Genomic DNA, 8,204 nt, shown 5'->3' on the forward strand with positions numbered 1-8,204 from the left:
CTACCACGCTTGTTCAAGCTATTTTTGACATCAAAGCTGCATCTTGGAAATGACTTTTTGGAAACGCCTCTTCCTATTCTTTTCAGAAGTGTTTCCTGGAAGCAGAAAAACCTCTTCAATAGCAAAACAGCTCCTCTTTTAAAAGGACAAAACCATGTAGGAACATGGTCATGACGTCTTTGAATTTTGCGAACTTTTGGCATGTCTGTGGTGATATGGCGGGAGAGAAAGCCTGAGGGGTCAGCAGGGCCAAGATCCACCATCATTTATCCTCCTTCTAATCGATCCATCCAGCCAGCCACAGACGCTGAGGCCGGGTGAGAGAGGGCCATGGCACCTGGGCTACGCTGCCTGGCAGCTGCGGGACCCCGATCACAGACGTTTACCACCATCACCAAAGTCAGGCCCTTAGCGGGCAGCGGGCAGGGGGGCCAGACTGGGTCGCCGGGAACTTCGCAGCCACAAGGAAAGAGCACAAAGTGTACAGGAATGGGTAAATTACTAAAAAAAAATCCATCCATCCATCCAATCATCGATCCGTCCATCCATCTCTCATGAACCATCTACTGCGTGCCAGGCATCATCACATATGATCGGTGCTCTTCACACATGTCTGGTGAGGGTGGTCAGCCTGGGGCACCAAGAATAAAAGATACTTGAAAGCTTCAGAGAAGGAGCAGTACTTGATCTGAGCTGGGAAGACTGGGCACCCAGTGGGGCTACTAGAGCTTATGGCTGATGGTGAGTTATCTTGATACGAATGATTGTATAATTACCAGTGAAGTAAGTAATCTCAAGGAGAAAAAGCCCAGGTCTGTGAGACCCTGATGTAGATGGGAGGTAGGGGAGGAGGGCTGGAGATCTGCATTTTCCAAAAGGTCTCCAGACAATTCTGATGGTCACTCCTGTTTGGACTCCATCAGTGTAGGCCCGAGCTTCCCAGTCAGTCAGAGTCGAGGGGTTTACAATGGTGCCGAGCTCCTGAGCCCCTCGGTCCTTGCCCAAGGCCCCAGGATGGGTTGCTCCCTGCAACAAAGAGATCATTTGTTTGCTCCAACGTGCTGGATAAATATTGCCAGTTTCACTGTAAGGCACAGAGTGATGAGCGCAGGAAACGCGTGGCAGTCAGGGTGCAGCCATCAGAAGCTGTGAAAGAGGGATGTATTCTAGAAAGTTCCGAGGCCACAAGCCTGGACAAGTGCTGATGGGAGAGGGCGGGGGAAAGGAGAGCAGTGGGGCGGCGGGGGGGACGGCCCAGGGGGTAAAGGCGAAGCCCTGAGCTCAGGGAGAGGTGGGGGGAGAGGGGAGTGCTGAGTCAAGACACTGGGCTGGTAAAATTGACAGGGCAAGTCGGGGAGTCAGGGCTTGGGGCATTGGGGCTTCCACTTACTGAGACAGGGACACAAGAGGAGAAGTTGGACTGGGGGTGAATAGGTGAAGATTTCCATTTTGGACCAAATAGGGACTTTTTAAGAGTCCAGACTGTGTGCCCGTGATGGTCCTCTGATGACAGTCAGGGGCCCTTGAGCATGGGCCTTTCAGATGGACATTATTCCTGAATCAAAACTTTAGCCATCTGCTCGTCCCTAAATTGCGAAAGCGATAGAACTTATTTCCCGATGAGACTGGCAAAGAGGAAGCGAAACGCTCTTTAAGTGCAGGCAGGGCATATGTTCTTCATCTAACATCGCATTTGTCTGGAGTGCTCGGGTCACTGCAGGGGGGCGTGAGGACTGGTGTGGGGGTTGCTGGAGGGGAAGAGGAGGGGGAAGGGCTGCTGGGGGGAGGTTGTGGCTTCTGAGCAGGGGGCTGAGTCCAAGCTCAAGAGATGTCTTCATGGCCACCTCTCCAGGTTTAGTCTGTCTTCACAGCCCAGATCAAGTGGTGCTCCTTCCAGGAAGCCTTCACGGATCTCTCCTGCGCCCCAGGCACTGAGCACAAGGAAGTCATCAAGTGGTGATTCAGCTCTTCATGGGTCTGTCCAGGTGAGGTCTGCACACCGAGAAATCAGTCTGGAGTAGTGGTTCTCAGACTTGGCTGCATCTTGCAATCACCTGGGGAGCTTTTATAAATGGCGATGCTAGGACTTCCTTGGTGGTCTAGTGGTTAAGACTTTGACCTCTGATGGAGGGGGTGTGGGTTCGACCCCTGGTCAGGGAGCTAAGATCCCACATGCCTCATAACCAAAAGAAAAAAAAAAACCCTGTAAAAACAGAAGCAATATTGTAACACATTCAATTAAGACTTTAAAAGTGGTCCACATCAAAAACATCTTTTAAAAATGGTGATGCTGGCCAACCCCAAAGCATCTGATGTAATTGGTCTGGGGTGCTGCCTGGCATGAGGCATTCTAAGGGCTCCCAGACATTTGTAATGTGTAGGCAGGTAAGTTGATAATCCCCTCCTCCCCAGACAATTGAGGGAGGAATCATTGCTTTTGTTTTCTGAAAATGCATAAGAGAAGAGCTCCTGCTTCTTCCAGGCTTAGACCGTGGGGCCAAATGGGAGATTTGTGGCTTTAATGTGAAAAGTAAAAAAGTCTGAGTCCTTTCAGTGATCACTTCCGGGGTCAAACGCTGGCAAGATTGACTTCAGACTGGCGTCCACTTGCAAGGCTACTTTATGGATTCAGCTCCATTCATTTCCTCTCTGAGAGGCCTTGGGGTTGGACACTGGGATTAGAAATGATGGACCCATCCATCTCCACCTTCCCTTAATCTAGGAAGAAGCTAAGATGTCTTAGAGTAATTCATAAGTACACCCGAGGTTGGCCTGGATAAGGAAGAGAGTGAACAAAGGCAGACGAGGTGGGACCAACCCCAGAGGCGCACAGGTCAGTGTCTCCATTTATTTATTCCGTTATCCCTTTAGTTATTATTACCTGGTAACTTATTAAGCAGTGAACCGCATCTCCTCCCTTCAGTCAAGCTTGCCTTCCATTCTGGGGCACCTTTGTTGCATCTCAGTGGGAGCTGAGTCAAGCCAGATATTGTCCCCATCACAATTCAGGAGATATGCAGATCTCCTTTTTTGATGCAAGGAAGAAAGACAGGCAAACTAGGGCCTGGGGAGGGAAGGGCGTGGAAGGAGAAAGGGCAGGGAACTGTAGAACCTGCCTGTCCAGACAAGTTAAACATACATTTTAAAAAGTGGCATCTTCTATGAGAGGACACAGAGCCACTGCCTCTGCAAGGGGCATTTAAGCACGTGAGCTTCATTTGTTAGAAAAGGATAAAAAGACTCAGCTCTCTGGAAGCTCCTCATTAGTACACTTAGTGGCTGAGGTGTCCTTGAAACTCAGAGCAACCTCGTGTCCAGATGAGTTTCTTTCTTAGCTCTACTACTAATCAGAGCGATAGGGGACTTACCCAGTGCCTGCCCTAGGATTCCTGCTCCCCCATCTCACAGACATAAAGACTGAGGTCCAGGGAGGTTAGGGACCCCCTGCCCAACCTCCACGGATGGCAGGCTGGGATGGGATTGGCCACTCCACTGTAAACTCCTGTGGCCTCGCACTTCGTGAGGGCATTCTAGTAGCATCCCGCCCAAGACTGTGACTTCCCAGCCGTTGTGGTCACGTCCCCCATCAGATTCTGACCCTTTTGAGAAGTGACTTAGTGTGATTCCCATCTGTGTTCCCGGCCGGCAGCCCAAGGCCTGGCACTTAGGTAAACATTCGATGAGTTTGGATGGCACACTGAATTCCGAGTACCAGGGTGCCTCTTACACCCCCCGCAAGTACCACACTGTACATCGTGCCATCGGCACGTCCTTGCTGTGCGGCAGCACGAATCTAAGCTACACACACACACACACACACACAGAGCTATTTCTTAGAATGACCTGATGACGTGGGGTTCTTATTTCTAGGCGAGGGCAGAGACAGTGCAGTCCTGAGTCTTCAGGACGTGGGGGTGGGGCGGTGGTCCGTCCGATGCGCATGCGCACTAGCGCCCTGCCGGTAGCCGCTGGAGACCGTCTTCAGACAGTTCTGTAACTTCTGGCTGCATCTCTGCCAGCATCTTGTTTCAGGTAAGTCCCCAGACTTTCTGCACTTTAGGCTTCACGGGAGAGGGGTCTGGAAGATGAACTGAAAGATCCTTCCACATCCAGCCCTTGAAATATGTGCAAACTGAAGCCGTGGACTTGGTGCTTCTGACCTGCTGGGAAACAGAGTTATTTCCAGGAAAGAGATCTGATCTGTGCATGAAAGACCCTGCCTGCGTGTGTGTGCGTGCGCGTATCAGGAGCTAGTCCCTCAGACATCACAAGGACAAAGTCACAGGAAATAGCTTACCAGTTATGCCCCTACCAAATGAATTTCACTCTCTAATTTACTAAAGTAATAGATTCTGATATCCAATCATGTGTTTTAGGGCTGTGGTAAAGCCAGTAATCAAAACTCAGAAGAAAATGTGCTTTTCTTGCTTTTAGAGCAGACTAACCCACCCTCGCCTCTCATCTCTATTAAAATCTTAAACATCCCCTCTTCGCGATAAAAACCACCCTGTAATCCCCAGGGGTCCAGGTATGTGCACCAGAAGACTCATCTCTCAATCTGTCCGTTGAAATGTCTTTACTTGAATGGGGAGTCTTCATGAAGGACATTCTGAAATCAAATAAAAATATGGAACCCGAAACTCAGCTGCCCCCAGGTGCCATGCGGGTGTCTCCACTTCCTCCCGCCTCACGCTTTGTGCCAGAGTTTACGAGTCTGCAATTTCCTGGAAGTTTATATAGCATGAAAGAAGCAGAAGTGATAAAATATGCAATTTAATTGCAAAAACCACGTACTAATCTTGCTAATGTGCTAGATTAAGACTGTAATGTGAGAAGCTTCAAGGTGGTTAAACTGATTTAGAGCAAACGGTACCCCTAAGTCTCTTTGTCTGTGCCCATATTTTATGCCACCCAGACCTAACAATTTACTTTATTTTGGTCATTGATTTACAGTCTAAGAATAATAATGTCACATTGTGCTGTACGTTATTTAGAATAATCTCCTCTCATGCTGGGGCAGGATGAATACTTCTGAGACGAATCCTGTTTGCGGCAGAGTGGCCGCCAGGGGACTCAAATGTGCTCAAGACTACAAGCATCTCATTCCCGAGTCGCTGCTCAGCTGCCCCTGGCTGACCCCTGCAGGCGCACACAAGCCCCTGGGTGGAATCCAGAAAGAATGTCCGCCGGAAGTGGGAGCCCGTCTGTCGCCCACACTGTCACAGGTCCAGCAGGAGGCCTGGGCGCTGAGATCACGAGGACCGGCCGCAAGCTTGGGCCCACTGTTCACAGGTCACCCCACACCTCTGAGCTGACACCCCGCCATGTAAAATGGGGTGATCGTGCCCATCTCGTGGGGTTGGGGTGAGGATCCAGAGAGTCGGTACGCGGAGTTCAGGGCTCCCAGTTGGCTTCCAGTCATGGGTGGGTCTGTCTCCTTTGTCTTGGATTATCAGAGAAGGTGAGAGACTTCAAAAGTGTCCTTGTAGCATCATTTAAAGCCAGGCATGGGGAGAAAGAGCAATTCAAATTCATTTAAAAGTAATCGTTTATTGTCCATGGACCAAACTCTAGACCGCATTTCTGAACTTCATAAAGAAAAGTTCCGCAGAGGGGGAGGATGGAGAGAAGAGTGGGAGAAACACGTGTGTGTGTTTGGGGGGTGACGCTGCGCGCGCGGGAATTTCACAGAACAGGTGGTGGCCCACGTCTGTCTCTGACTTGATAGAATTGTCTCGATCGCCTCCTTAGCCTCTCTGGACCTCCATTGTCTTCTTTGGTAAAGGCAGGGGGTTGAACTAGGTGATGTCTGAGGACTTTCTCCTTCTGGAACTCCAGGACCCATCTTTTTTTTTTTTTGGACTTACTCTTTTTAATATGTGAATTTTGTTGTCCATGAGCCAAAAAATCCAACACAGAAAACTCGGGTTGTTACAGAATTCTTCCATTTTGTAAGGTAATTTCCTATTGGACCGTTGCAAGTTGTAATTTTTTTTTTAATTAAAAAAAATTTAAATTGGAGTATAATTGCTTTACCATGCTGTAAACTCAATCGGCTACATGCGTACACATATCCCTGCCCTCGTGGGCCTCCCTCCCCACCCCAGGACCAGCCTGAGGAATGGTTGCCCTGTGCCAGAGAAAGGGGCCGCCTGCCATTGGGAGGCCACCCACGGAGCCCAAGGACGGTCCAGGCAGAGGCTGTGGGGAGGCAGGACCAAAGTCAAGACGCAGCCCAGGACACCCGACCTGGAATCCTCAGGCCGCCGCGCAAGCCCTTGGAAATGCGGAGGCAACCAGAAGCTGCGTATCTCTTCCTATTTCTCTCTCAGACCTTTTTCTCAGTTTCCCCCTTTCCTGTTATTTTCTCTTTCTCAGATCATGTGATCATAGGGTCACTTCATGCGCGTCAAATCTCTGACCCCTTCCTGGTACTGAGTTCACCATTGCCTTTTAATTTCCAGGAGAGTCAAAAGAAGTATGAAATGGACACTTGTCTGATCTTTGAACAGATTCAATATCACTTTCGCAGATATTTGCCTTGGGTCTATGATGGGCCCTTATCACATTTCATCACATCTTATATCTCTCCTTCAATGTGTCTTACCTGCCCCTGCTAGACTGTAAAACCTTTGACGGTAAAGACTGTCTGTTTTTATCGCTAAAACCATCTGCCATGCTCCACGCTGTACCTTCCACCATGGGGGTTACATACCTGCAGGGAGCAGCGGGAGGGGAGAGAGAGAGAGAGATTGACGGGAAAGAATAAATAATGAAATAGTGTCACACAAACCTGAGAACCACGCACCCAATCCACAAACCATTGAACATCTTTTGGGAGACAGGCCCTGGGCTGGATTCTTTAGATGGTGGAGAGATTGTAGTGGATACTGTTGTGTGCCACTCAGGTCCCCAATGAGGACCCAGGCTCCCCCAAAGGCCAGCAGTGTTGACTTGGCTCAACTGCTCTTCATTCAAGGGAGCCACCTGACTCGAAGGTTGGCGCGACATGCAGGGTTTGGGATAAAAGGCCTTGCCCCCTGGCCTCCAGGCTTCCCTGGTGGCTCAGATGGCAAAGAATCCACCTACAATGTGGGAGACCTGGGCTCGATCCCTGGGTTGGGAAAATCCCGTGGAGGAGGGCCTGGCAACCCACTCCAGTATTTTTGCCTGGAGAATCCCCATGGAGAGAGGAGCCTGGCGGGCTACAGTCCACAGGGTCGCAAAGGGTAGGACACCACTGAGTGAGTCACTTGGATGCGGGTCTCTGTTTAGAGTCCATGCCCCAGAAGTGTGGCCTATGACCAGGCAAATGAGACTAGACATTTATCCTGAGAACTGAGGAGCTGGCCGGGGAAACAGAAGGTCAGCTCCATGACCTTGGCCAGGTCACTCCCACTCTGAACCTTCGTTCCCATGTGCACAGCGAGGGGCTCATAAAGCCTGGTGCCTGCCACTGCTTAGTCGCTACAGCCGCGTGCAGCCCGCCAGGCTCCTCCGTCCATGGGCGTCTCCAGGCAGAATACTGGAGTGAGAAGCCGTTCCCTCCTCCAGGGGATCTTCCCGACCCAGGGGTCGAAGCCGGGTCTCCTGCATCGCAGGCAGATTCTTCACCGTGGAGCCACCAGAGAAGGCCAGAGACTGGTGGGTGCCAGCCCAAACCCCTTCTCCGCTCTGCACCGTGACCGCACTGGAGTTGGGCACGTGCCTTATTTCTCAGCCTCCCTTGTCATCAGGCCTGGGGGACTGCGTCCTCACCCCCAGCCGTGCTGTGTGCGAGTCTGGGCTTGAGACCTCAGCTGTGCCCCTTCCGTACTCTCTTCCTTCCCCAGGAGCTGGTACCTGAACTTGATGGTGAGACAGTGTCGACAAAAAAGTGAGGAAACTGTCCTAGCGAGGGCCCCTGATCTGGGCCGGGTCAGATGGACCGGCTCACTGAACTGGGCTACTTCTGTGATTTCTACTACGAGTGAGGGAGAAAGTTCTTGGTTCTTTAATTCAGCTTAATTTTCACCCTAACAAACGCAGGCCTTGTCAGCTGATTCTATGCAAAATCAAATGGTTTGGAAATCATTCATCTTCTTTCCAGCTGTATCATTATGTGATTGTATAAAGCCAAATGTTTTGGGAACAATATAGCCATTCATCCCTCCCCTCCCTCCCTTCGTTGATTTGGCTTGTACTAAGAGATCTTTCCCTGGTGG

The 8,204-nt window shown here is 50.5% G+C and overlaps 1 long non-coding RNA gene across 1 annotated transcript; it reads left to right on the top strand.

The window, feature by feature from the left end:
- Positions 1 to 697: 697 nt before the first annotated feature.
- Positions 698 to 6,024, top strand: LOC138434493 (uncharacterized). The gene is made up of 4 exons (XR_011254812.1): positions 698 to 1,985; positions 2,723 to 2,833; positions 3,871 to 4,032; positions 5,021 to 6,024. It is a non-coding gene; the product is annotated as an uncharacterized lncRNA (long non-coding RNA).
- The last annotated feature ends 2,180 nt before the right edge of the window (positions 6,025 to 8,204 follow it).

Source organism: Ovis canadensis, chromosome 2 (assembly GCF_042477335.2).
Source record: "Ovis canadensis isolate MfBH-ARS-UI-01 breed Bighorn chromosome 2, ARS-UI_OviCan_v2, whole genome shotgun sequence".
Classification (NCBI taxonomy): domain Eukaryota; kingdom Metazoa; phylum Chordata; class Mammalia; order Artiodactyla; family Bovidae; genus Ovis; species Ovis canadensis.